The sequence below is a fragment of the Ruditapes philippinarum genome, unplaced genomic scaffold, assembly GCF_026571515.1.
Source record: "Ruditapes philippinarum isolate M1 unplaced genomic scaffold, ASM2657151v2 ctg1031_1_1_1_1, whole genome shotgun sequence".
NCBI lineage: Eukaryota > Metazoa > Mollusca > Bivalvia > Venerida > Veneridae > Ruditapes > Ruditapes philippinarum.
Window position 1 is genome coordinate 307,824 of NW_026853822.1, and position 10,576 is coordinate 318,399.

The 10,576-nt window shown below is 31.1% G+C and overlaps 1 protein-coding gene across 1 annotated transcript in view; it reads right to left on the bottom strand.

Annotated features, from left to right (window-relative positions):
- Positions 1 to 9,547, bottom strand: part of LOC132738054 (uncharacterized) — an 82,198-nt gene extending 72,651 nt beyond the window's left edge. Inside the window, exon 1 of the mRNA XM_060725477.1 lies at positions 9,496 to 9,547. The gene's annotated coding sequence lies outside the window, so the exon portion shown is untranslated. The remainder of the gene's footprint in view (positions 1 to 9,495) is intronic.
- Between the last annotated feature and the right edge of the window lie 1,029 nt (positions 9,548 to 10,576).

Sequence of the window (10,576 nt, forward strand, 5' to 3'; positions counted from 1 at the left end):
AAATAATTAAAATAATTACACTGAACCATTGAACTTTTATTACTGATTTATTTATTTATTTATTTATTTATTTATTTATTTATTTATCCATTCATTCATTCATTCATTCAGTCAGTCAGTCAGTCAGTAAGTCAGCTAGTTTGTTCGTTCGTTCGTTCTTTCACTCGTTCATTCATTCATTCATTCATTCATTCATTCTATTTATTGGCTCCACCATCTTGTCTGCATGCAAGCAAAAAAATCGACTATTTCCATTTAATATATGCACAAATGAAAAATTACTGCCTGGATCGAACCACAAACCTCTCTCATATTAGGCAAATTCATAACCAGCTGTGCGTTTGCCGATATGTATGGATTTGGTATAATTTTAACTATTGTGACTTTTCAAAACATTAGTTTATATTTTCAATATTTATTCTCGTGAATTTTACGAAGTGGAATCGAGCTATAATGTATTCATAATTGACAGATCAATAAAATACTAGTTTTTGATAGACAATTTTTATAAATGTTCGATAAATTTCATGAGATGTCCGATGTAAGATGTAATAAATTCAATTTGTTTCTACGAAATAATATTAATACTGACCATAATAGCGCAATAGGGTAAACTGCAGGTTAAAACTGCAGGTTATCCTACATATTGTAAGATCGAGACTGCGTATGTTTTTTTCTTATTTGTAACCATTTTCAACATTACTGAAGCTATGATTTTTTATGTGATTCTTTTTTTAAATATGCTTTTCATTTATGTTGGTTAAGACTATACTCTTTTTTATATAATATATTTTAAGAATTAATATTTAAAATTAAATCAGATTAACCTTTCTTCAGTGCCGTAAAATACAACACTAAACGAGACAAATCAGTGTTTCTAAGTTGTTTTACATCCGTGTAGACACTTTTGCAAGCATTTTGTCATTTTCATTACAACATAAGTCAAACATAGAGAAAATGTCTAAAAACAATGGCAATAGTATGGATCGAACCAAAGACCTCTCATATATGAGATAATCACCTAGCCGACTGTGCTAATGGGGATGTGTACATTACGCTAGAGTGACTTTTCCAAACAACAGTTTTATACTGATATTAATTCTCGTAAACTATACGGACAGAACCGAGGAGGGATCGAATATTTAAATTAGTGCTATAATGTATTCATAATTTAAAATATTATATTGAATTGAAATATTCATAATTGACAGGTCAATAAAATCAGACTGTACCTTAAACCGATTGTCAAGTTCAACCTACCATAACATGTGTACATAGTATAATTACATTTTAATGAGTGTCAGTACGTAAATAGAAAAGCTATAGAAAAAAAAAAATTGTTGGAGCGTTTGGGCCAAAAATTAGTTCAAAACGGTCGTGTATAGAATAGGTTATTTCAATTGTAATTTGATAAAAGAATATGGAAACAATTCAAAATAACTGCCGCTAATTGCCTCATGTAATTAACAGGGTTGAAACATCGGGAATTGTAAAGAAAATCACACAACTATTTGCTGTAGTGAAAGAAATATAATAAAATCTTAGGTTAAGGATAATTTATGTTGCCTTATTTTATTTTCATTAAACTATTATTATAGTAAAGTATACTTTTAAAATAAATGCACGTAATATTTTTATGCTATAAAAACCTTAATATCATCCCATAAGTGTTAACTCTTCTCAACCATGTATTTATCAGATCTTAAACATTGATTTGTTCCAAACTTCTAAAAAGATAAGAAGCAACCATATTTCCATTCCTTCGTATTTCAAAGATATTTTTAAGAGACTAAGATAAATAAAATTAAACTATATGAACAGAAAAATACATGGAGTACAGGTCACAATATAAGTAATAAGTATAAGATATTAAATAAAAGTAAGACATACTGACCATAGAAAGTTATTATCAATAATGATTAAAACCTCAATTTATTGATAAAACGTATAACATTTATTTATATTATGTTTTTAAAACTATGTTGATAAATATTATAGCGGCAGTTTGCGGCTTCACTATAGTGTAAATCAAATACTTCAGGTAACATTTCCTGCCACAGCTTTTGAAGGGTTTGCGACCAGCATGGATCAAGACCAGCGTGCGCATCCGTGCAGTCTGATCAGGTTCCATGCTGTTCGCTATCAGTTTCTCTACTTGTAATAGGGTTTGTAAGCGAACAGCATGGATCATGATCAGACTGTGCGGATGCGCAGGCTGGTCTGGATCCATGCTGGTCGCAAACGCACTATGTTGGTTTTGTCGTGACGTGGCTCAAATAATTTAAAGTTCAAAGTTCTTTATCAGACATATAGTAAGCCCTTAATTTATTAAATCCTCATTCAGCTTAGTGTAATGTTAACAATTCTTTACCAGCACCTTTCTTGCATAAAGGAATATGTCTGATTTCGGTACTATCACGTTTTGTTAGTTGTTTTCCCTCCTTCATACTATTAACATGGGAAATTGACGGGGAGAAATTTTTACATGACACCCTGAGCCGTGCGTATTCAAAATCTATTCACATATCTATTTCAATATATGAATATCTATAGAATTCCATAATTATTTCTTAACGTGATCATAAATTAAACAGATTTATCGTTTAAAATCACCATTAGATATTTCTTATTGATTTTACGACTCAAGCAAGATACCGAAATCGATTGCTTTGTTGATTTATATTTAGTTCTACCTTAAATTTGAATACCATGTTTATTTAATCAAGTGTTGTTTGAAAAAGCCACACAACGTTAATTTGAGTATTAAATTAACTTAGTAAGTTTTTTTTTTCTTTATGAATTTACATCATGAAGTTAGTGTACATTACTAGGTACAATACTGAAGTAATTGTACACTACTGGGTACAATACTGAATTAGACGAGTACACAGCTGCCAAATGAAGATTGGACGATGTCGATTTTGCAAATGTGTATGAGGCCGGTAAAATCAGTATTGTTCTTAGAATTATATATTGAACGTTTTTTACACAAAGCATTTTTTCATGTAAACAGAGTTTTTTTTTTCTTCCATAACAGAAAATATTTGATACTCTGAAATGAAAACGAGGCTAAATGGAGTATGATGTGCAATATATATTTAGACTCAAAAATTGAAAAGGGGGCTAAATGGAGTATAATGTGCAATATATATTTGGACTTGAGGCTTTATGTGGTACGATATGCATTTGATATGGATTTGTTTTGGATTCTTGACATGGAAACGATGCTAATTTGATAAGTTTGAATCCGAACGCTATTGGTCCATTGGTTATATTAAACAAACTGTGAAAATAAATAGTTTTCTTTTTCATTTCAAATCTTATCGTGTTTAATACAGCTTCTGATATCCTTCTTTTCAGCTCAACTTGCAAAGTTTCAAAGTTCCAAAAGAAATGCACTTGCTAGTATAAAAGGATATTACAAATGTTGAATGACGTGACGTCACACTTTTATATTTAAATACATATCTTGATGCAAACAATACACATGCACATTCAAGCATTTCTTCCAAAATTCACACGAATAAGAGGTATGACGTCGATATAGTGACATATTGGCACTCAATGATAATTTCAAAGATTAAATAACAATCTTCTTTCTTTTTTTTCTTTTTGCTCTGTTTTTTTTGCTTTAAAATAAGTATTGACATACCGTTAAATACTGCATTATAGCTTTGTAAGTGTCCAATTAAAGATATACAACAGCGATTCAAGTTACTATACAATTATCCAAATAAGACCCCTTATATAGATCTATATATGGAAACCTTGTGTAATTATCTTATTGTATGACTGAAAGAAAATGTTTAATGAACTTGAATTTCTAACTATCAAAGGCCTGGTGAGATTTTCTACTTTAATTGTATGTCAGGATGGTCCAAAAAAAACATATATAAGTCCTATTTATATATTTTAAAAAAATTAGGAAAATACATTTTAGCGAGATACTTTAAAGAATTTATGATAGTACATTACTTAAAGCACAAGAAATATCCGCTCAACAACAGGAAAAGTTTTGAAAATGCAAAAAAAAGCAGACCAATTCTTGCTTTAATTTTAACTTTTCACTACTGGTCAACAAGACGGATATATCCCTCCGACACTAAATATACTTAGTACTATCTATTGGACAGCAAGACGGAAATATCTGTCTAACCCAAGTACTATTGTATTTAGCAGCAAGCCGGAAATATCTTCAAACTCAAGCACTGATTGCAAAATGGGTATATCAGTTCTACCCAAGTACGGTCTATTCAACAACAGATTTTGCCATTTTTTTTAGTTAGGGAAGTGGGGTCAAGTTGGAATTATATATCATTTATTGAAAACATGTAGCTAAACTCCGTACAACTATATATGTTATAAATGTTGTTTTTTCCTCCACTGAGGTCCAAATATATCCATATATTTTGTCAAAGAGGTATTGAAACCATGCTTTGATTTAATACAACAATAGGCCTTAAATAAAGTCCCGAGTTTCGGGCAACCCAACTCTTTCTAGCAAAGTCCGTGTGGATATCCCATAGATAGTGTATTGAGCCGAGTCACGCATCTAAAAATGAACATATTACTGCACGCTGTACAATTGCAACTACATAAACAATGGTGGTCTTATATGCAACTTTTTTTGTATGATAAATGTAAATGTTTGTTTTGTTGTTTTTTTTTCGATTTCAGTGAAATATAAATTATACTAAACATAATGGAATTCTATAATTCTATACATTTACACTCACAGTTACGGCTTGAGAGAATATATAAAATGTTATCATGCTTCGCGGAAAATATTCAATATTTCACTTAAACAAGAAAATACCCTCTTAATATGTGAAGAAAAAAGAATAGTGCAGATACAGAGAAGATCCCCGATATTTAAGTATAGGTTAGTTTTTAATAATATGTATTAACAAAAATAATTGGTCGCCTGCCTGCATTTTATTAAACATTAACCTATTTAATGATCAACATTATTTTTTTCACAAAAACAAGGCATTTCTCTAAATCACTGATAGCTCCGCCCTTTCGCTCTACAAGATGTCTACACCTTGTCAAGTTCTAACATTTCACATTTAGATAAGCTAAATAAATGACCCTTTCAACATATAATCAGGCATATTTTTACTGAAATGTCACAGAATTTATACCTTTATGTACAGTAATTACATGTAGGTAAAAACAATGGAGTTAATGAAATGTGTACATCCTTTTAAATAAATGGAAAATGTGAGAAAAATACATTAGAGATTATTAATTATTTGTAAAACAGTTTACAGGTGGAGGGGTCAGTTTACAATGAGTTTTCCAGCCAAAAATGTAATCATTGTATTCTTAATTTCATTGTATTGTTAATGCAGTTCATTCCTATCAAGTGAAAGAAAATAATTTTTTGGTTACTTTTTCTAGAAAATATAAAGTTAAAACAGTCAGAAATTTATAACAGACATTTTTCTTAGAGTTAAAATATAAATAAGTTACTATGTAATCATTTGTCTCTGCGTGCCCCACATGTATTATCTATGTAATAAATCAGTTGATTGTATCCTCACATTTAGAAAGCCTAATTATTTTTACGTTGGCATTGTTTTGCTAACCTTTATATTTTCCAATTCAGAGTGCAAACCACACCTCTAACTCCTCCCTAATATAATGCATTATTGAAATTTGTTAGACTGGTTAGACGACAGATTAAGTAAATTTTATTTAGTTAGTACACATTAACCAAAGTTAGACTTAGCAGAAATTTGAAAAATTCTACAATGTGATTAGACAAAAAATAATGTTGATCATTAATATAAATTTCTGAAGCATACATGCAGTTTCCTTTTCATTCTTAAAAGTCCATGAGGCGAACATATACAAAACTTTATGACAAACAGTTAATACACGTTACAATAATTTCATTATAGCAAAACGTATTTTTTCAACCTTTATCACCTTTAACAAATGTGACAAAATTCGAACAATATTTCAGATTACATCATTCCAGCTCTAAAGTAAATCTTTCAACGAAACGAAACATAAAGGTGGCTGACTGGGAATAACATTATATACGTAAAAGGCGGGAAAATGTTGTTTACAACTGATTATTGTATATAGATAGCCATTTTATGATTTATCAGATTTATTTTCATTACATTAGTGTTCAATGTGTTTATTCTTCATGTGTTTGGGTGACAAGTACTTTCAATAGGTCGGCTGTAGTCATATACTTTATATCCAAATTCTGTAGTACATATATCCCTATAAAAAATTGATTATTTACATTGTATTTTATTAACATTGACGCATAAATCGGTGGAGTATTGGAAAAGTCAATACTAAATAAGTTTATTTAAGAAAAAAAAAACGTTAAAAACACATGATCCGTATACAGGCCTCGTAAAATAGGTGACAAGATTAATAAAAAAATTCAATAGACGCTTTATGACTATTATATAAAAAATAAGGCTTTTGATAAATGTTTTAAAACAACTATTAAAAAAAATAATGTTTCGTGTATTGATAAGTTGATCAATACCCGTTTATTTTGATAAAATACATACACACATTTCTGTCTTATTCAAATGATAATTTAGATTTTATTTTATACATCTCAACGATTTAAAACATTAAGCAGCAGACATTTAATTTCAAAAGAAATCTGAACAAGAAGGGATCCCTCGAGTGCAATGAGTGCAATTTAAAAGAAGCAACTCAAAACAAATAAAGCAATGATTTTTTATGTTTCAGTATACCTGTTCAATTCAAGTGCACCCCACCCCAACACTCCTCCCCCACCCCTATAGCACCCCTATAGCACCGGCTTATATATAATAAGCAAAAACCTTATTGTACATGTAATAATAAAAAGTGTCACATCTTAATTTATCGGACAAATCTTTTCATACAGCAGCAGTAATTCATGGCGGATATTTAAGTTTTTTTTCTATGAATAAAACATTTATTTTTGACGAGTGGTATGCATATAAACTTGAATTTTCTGTTTATCAGAATTTTTTTTTTCTCTTTTTTGTGTACATTACAATTTTAAAGACTTCCCCTGAAATCTTGTGTATTGGCTGAATTTAGGAGAATATTGTCCGGCAAAACATGAGTGAAAATACGGAAAATGCGTTTCACTGCAGTGAAAAATAATGTTTTTCAGTAAAACTGCGAAAAATGAAAAATTCGCATTTTATTTCATTAATATTTCTCAATATATATTTCATTTAGGAAAGTAAATTATTGCAGTATAATTTTATGTTTTTTAAAATATGATTAATGCAAATTAAAATTGATACAAATATTGAACTCGAAAAGGTACTTACTTTAATTCTGTACTTGCATTAAGTTTATTCAAAATATAATGTTGCTTTCCATTTATTTAAAATTGTGTTTACCTTCCAAAATGATTTTATCCTAAAATATGATCAATGTAAATTTCATAAAGCAAAGAAAATAAAATGAGCCGCATCACGACAAAATCAACATAGTGGGTTTGCGACCAGCATGGATCCAGACCAGCCTGCGCATCCGCGCAGTCTGATCAGGATCCATGCTGTTCGCTTACAGACCCTATAACAAGTAAAGAAACTGATAGCGAACAGCATGGATCCTGATCAGACTGCGCGGATGCACAGACTGGTCTTGATCCATGCTTGTCGCAAACCCATTATGTTGGTTTTGTCGTGACGCGGCTCAAATCAAGATCAGTTGATCATGGTCCTCTTCTGCTTTTACTTTGTGAACACTGAACACGGAACCTGTATGTAAAAGTCGTTTGTACAACAAATGTTCATATTATTGCGAATAATCTAGTTTACGTGAAATAATTTCATATTGATATTGATATCAATATTAAACGACTCAAGGAAAGTATTATAAGCTGGCGAGCGTTTCAGTATTATTCCGTAAGTTTAGCGCACTTTTTTACGCAAATTTGGACTTACGCAAAACGTAAATTTATGTTAGTTGCGTTTCACTAAACAGAACGTGCAATTTACGCCAGCAATAAGTGAGTGTAACTTTACGTTTAAACCAAATACGTAAGTTCTGCTGGCGCAAAGAGTAAGGTTCAAACTCGAGTTACGATAAAATAAGTACGTTAGTGAAAGGCACCCCATGTCTGTGGTGAATGTACTGTAAATCGGAATGGCTGAAATATAATTTCTTTCCGGTATACCATTTTTTTTATCATATTGTGTATATTATGGTAGAAACATATTCAGCATAGTATAAATAAAATCCTTCATTGAAAAATGTCTGTTAGGTCTGCGCAGTTGTGTAAATTGAAGTTAAACGAGAAGTTTACATCACGAAATTCCATTTATGTAACATGTCTGCATGTATACATAGAGGCTATTCTTGATGATCCAGCATCCAATCAAGGCTTCGCTATAAAGTATGGACCCGGACAAGTCACCAGTCATTATTTAGATATTTTATTTTGAAGTACGAAGTGGTGCCAATTTACTTTTGTGCAATTTTCACAGAGTATTAGCCGAAGAAATTAATTTTTAACCTTATGTATATCACTGTGCATTATTATTATTGTTATTATTATTATTATTTGTTAGATTTTGTAACGGGTCTGCCGATTTTCATGCCTTATCAGCAGAATATATAAAAATAAACTGTTAAAGATTCTTTGGAAACCAGAACTACGTCCGCACAGCACGATTCAAACCATCTCAAAAGATAAAAAAAAAACTTTAAAAAGAAGAAAATATATTCAAATTTCCTTATAACGAAATTGTTGTATAGTTTCTGGAGATAAATAAATAAATAGATAGAAAGACAATCAGGTGTTGTATGTTGTATGACATTGCAGCGCGCCAGCTCATACATCAAAAGGTTTTGCCAATGCAAAATTATGTCCCTTTAAATGGAAACGACGTGTTTTGCGCAGAACTTTATTTCAGCCTGGTTCCAAGATTTAGTTCTCAATAAACTACCTCCATCACATGAAATAAGACAGTTGTACAGCCCATTATTTGTATACGGAGTAAAAAGGTTTTGCAACAAAACAAGAAATCTAAAATGGACCCAAAAGTGTAAAGCTGATGTATATGAAAGTTGTACGTACTTATTGACTAGCGAAATATATCCTGCCATTCCGCAATAAATCATGCTGTTATTCTAAAGTGCATAAGACTGCTATGCAGCCGAATTCAAATTATTCATATTTTCTGAAAATAGTGGTTTCTTCAAAATAAATTTTCTGTCTTTTCATTAACGCTTAACATGTGTTTATGATATTGCGAATCGTATTCTCATAAATATTTCTGTCACGTCAAAACAAAGTTATGCGTATTAACGTATTCGCTGTTTTCACGTAATCGGAAAAGCTATTGTAACGTTTATATTACTACAAGCATTGAACATACACAATTTCATAAACATTCCTATTTTACTATGTTATGTGAAATTAATTTATTGCATGTTATTGTATACATATACATAGCATAAGCATTATTAATCAAAGCTGAAACAAAATCATAGTTTTTAATTTACCTTTTTTTTTAAATCCTTACACGTCAAGTCTCCAATCCAACTGAACGCAAATCAATAGCTTTTAAAATATATATATAGATAAAGCATTTAACAATTACTACGTCATAAGCATTCGGTCTATAAGTAGGTCATATCTTTATTTCAGAAAAACAAAATTTATGTAATTTGACACTACAATTAAAACTCGTATACAACAATAGGTTGAACTTATGTGGATTTGAAAAACAATACTGTTCTATTGAATATATTCGTCATTGACTGTATGTTGAATTCTTTTTTTCTTTTTTTTACAACAAACTTCTAATATTTTAAATACACTGTGTGTTTTGCATATGCATATGGCTTAATGGTCTGTATTTTGACATTGTTTGATAATCTTTCAGTATTGAGCCGCGGCCTAGCGGTCAGTGTGGTAGCTCTCAACCCAGGAATCATGGGTTCAAGCCCTACTCGGGTCACAACCCTGTTTCTTCTTGTAATACGAGTACTGGTTAGCTCCAGGAGAGGAATAGAGAGTGATTGATATGAGCTGAGGGAAGTTATCGGAAAAGGGAATCACACTCTTCAACAATGGACAGTAGGGTCGATAATTCAAATTTGAACTTCACTTCAATACAAAATAGTATGTAGCTAAGTTGAGTTTTTTTAGCTTAAATATATTCAAAATACCCTTCTTGTTATGTAGTTAGCAAAAAATGTATTTTACTACTATCAATGAACATTATAAATCAAACTGAGCATGCAACATTTTCAATTTTGCCGTTTAAGGCATCTTAAAAATTTACATTTTAACAAGTTTGTGTACGTTTTAAAAAAAGACACAGACACTTGCACGCACGCACGCCACACATGCACGTACACACACACCAACGCGCACACACACACACACACACACACACGCACGCACGCACGCACGCACGCACGCACGCACGCACGCTCACACACTCACACAAACACGCATGAATGCATGCACGTACACGCGCGCTCGCACACTTACACGTGCAGAAACACGCACGCATGCAAGCAATATACACATATTTCACAAGAATACTGTAACTTTATTTGACAATCTGAAAACATCAAT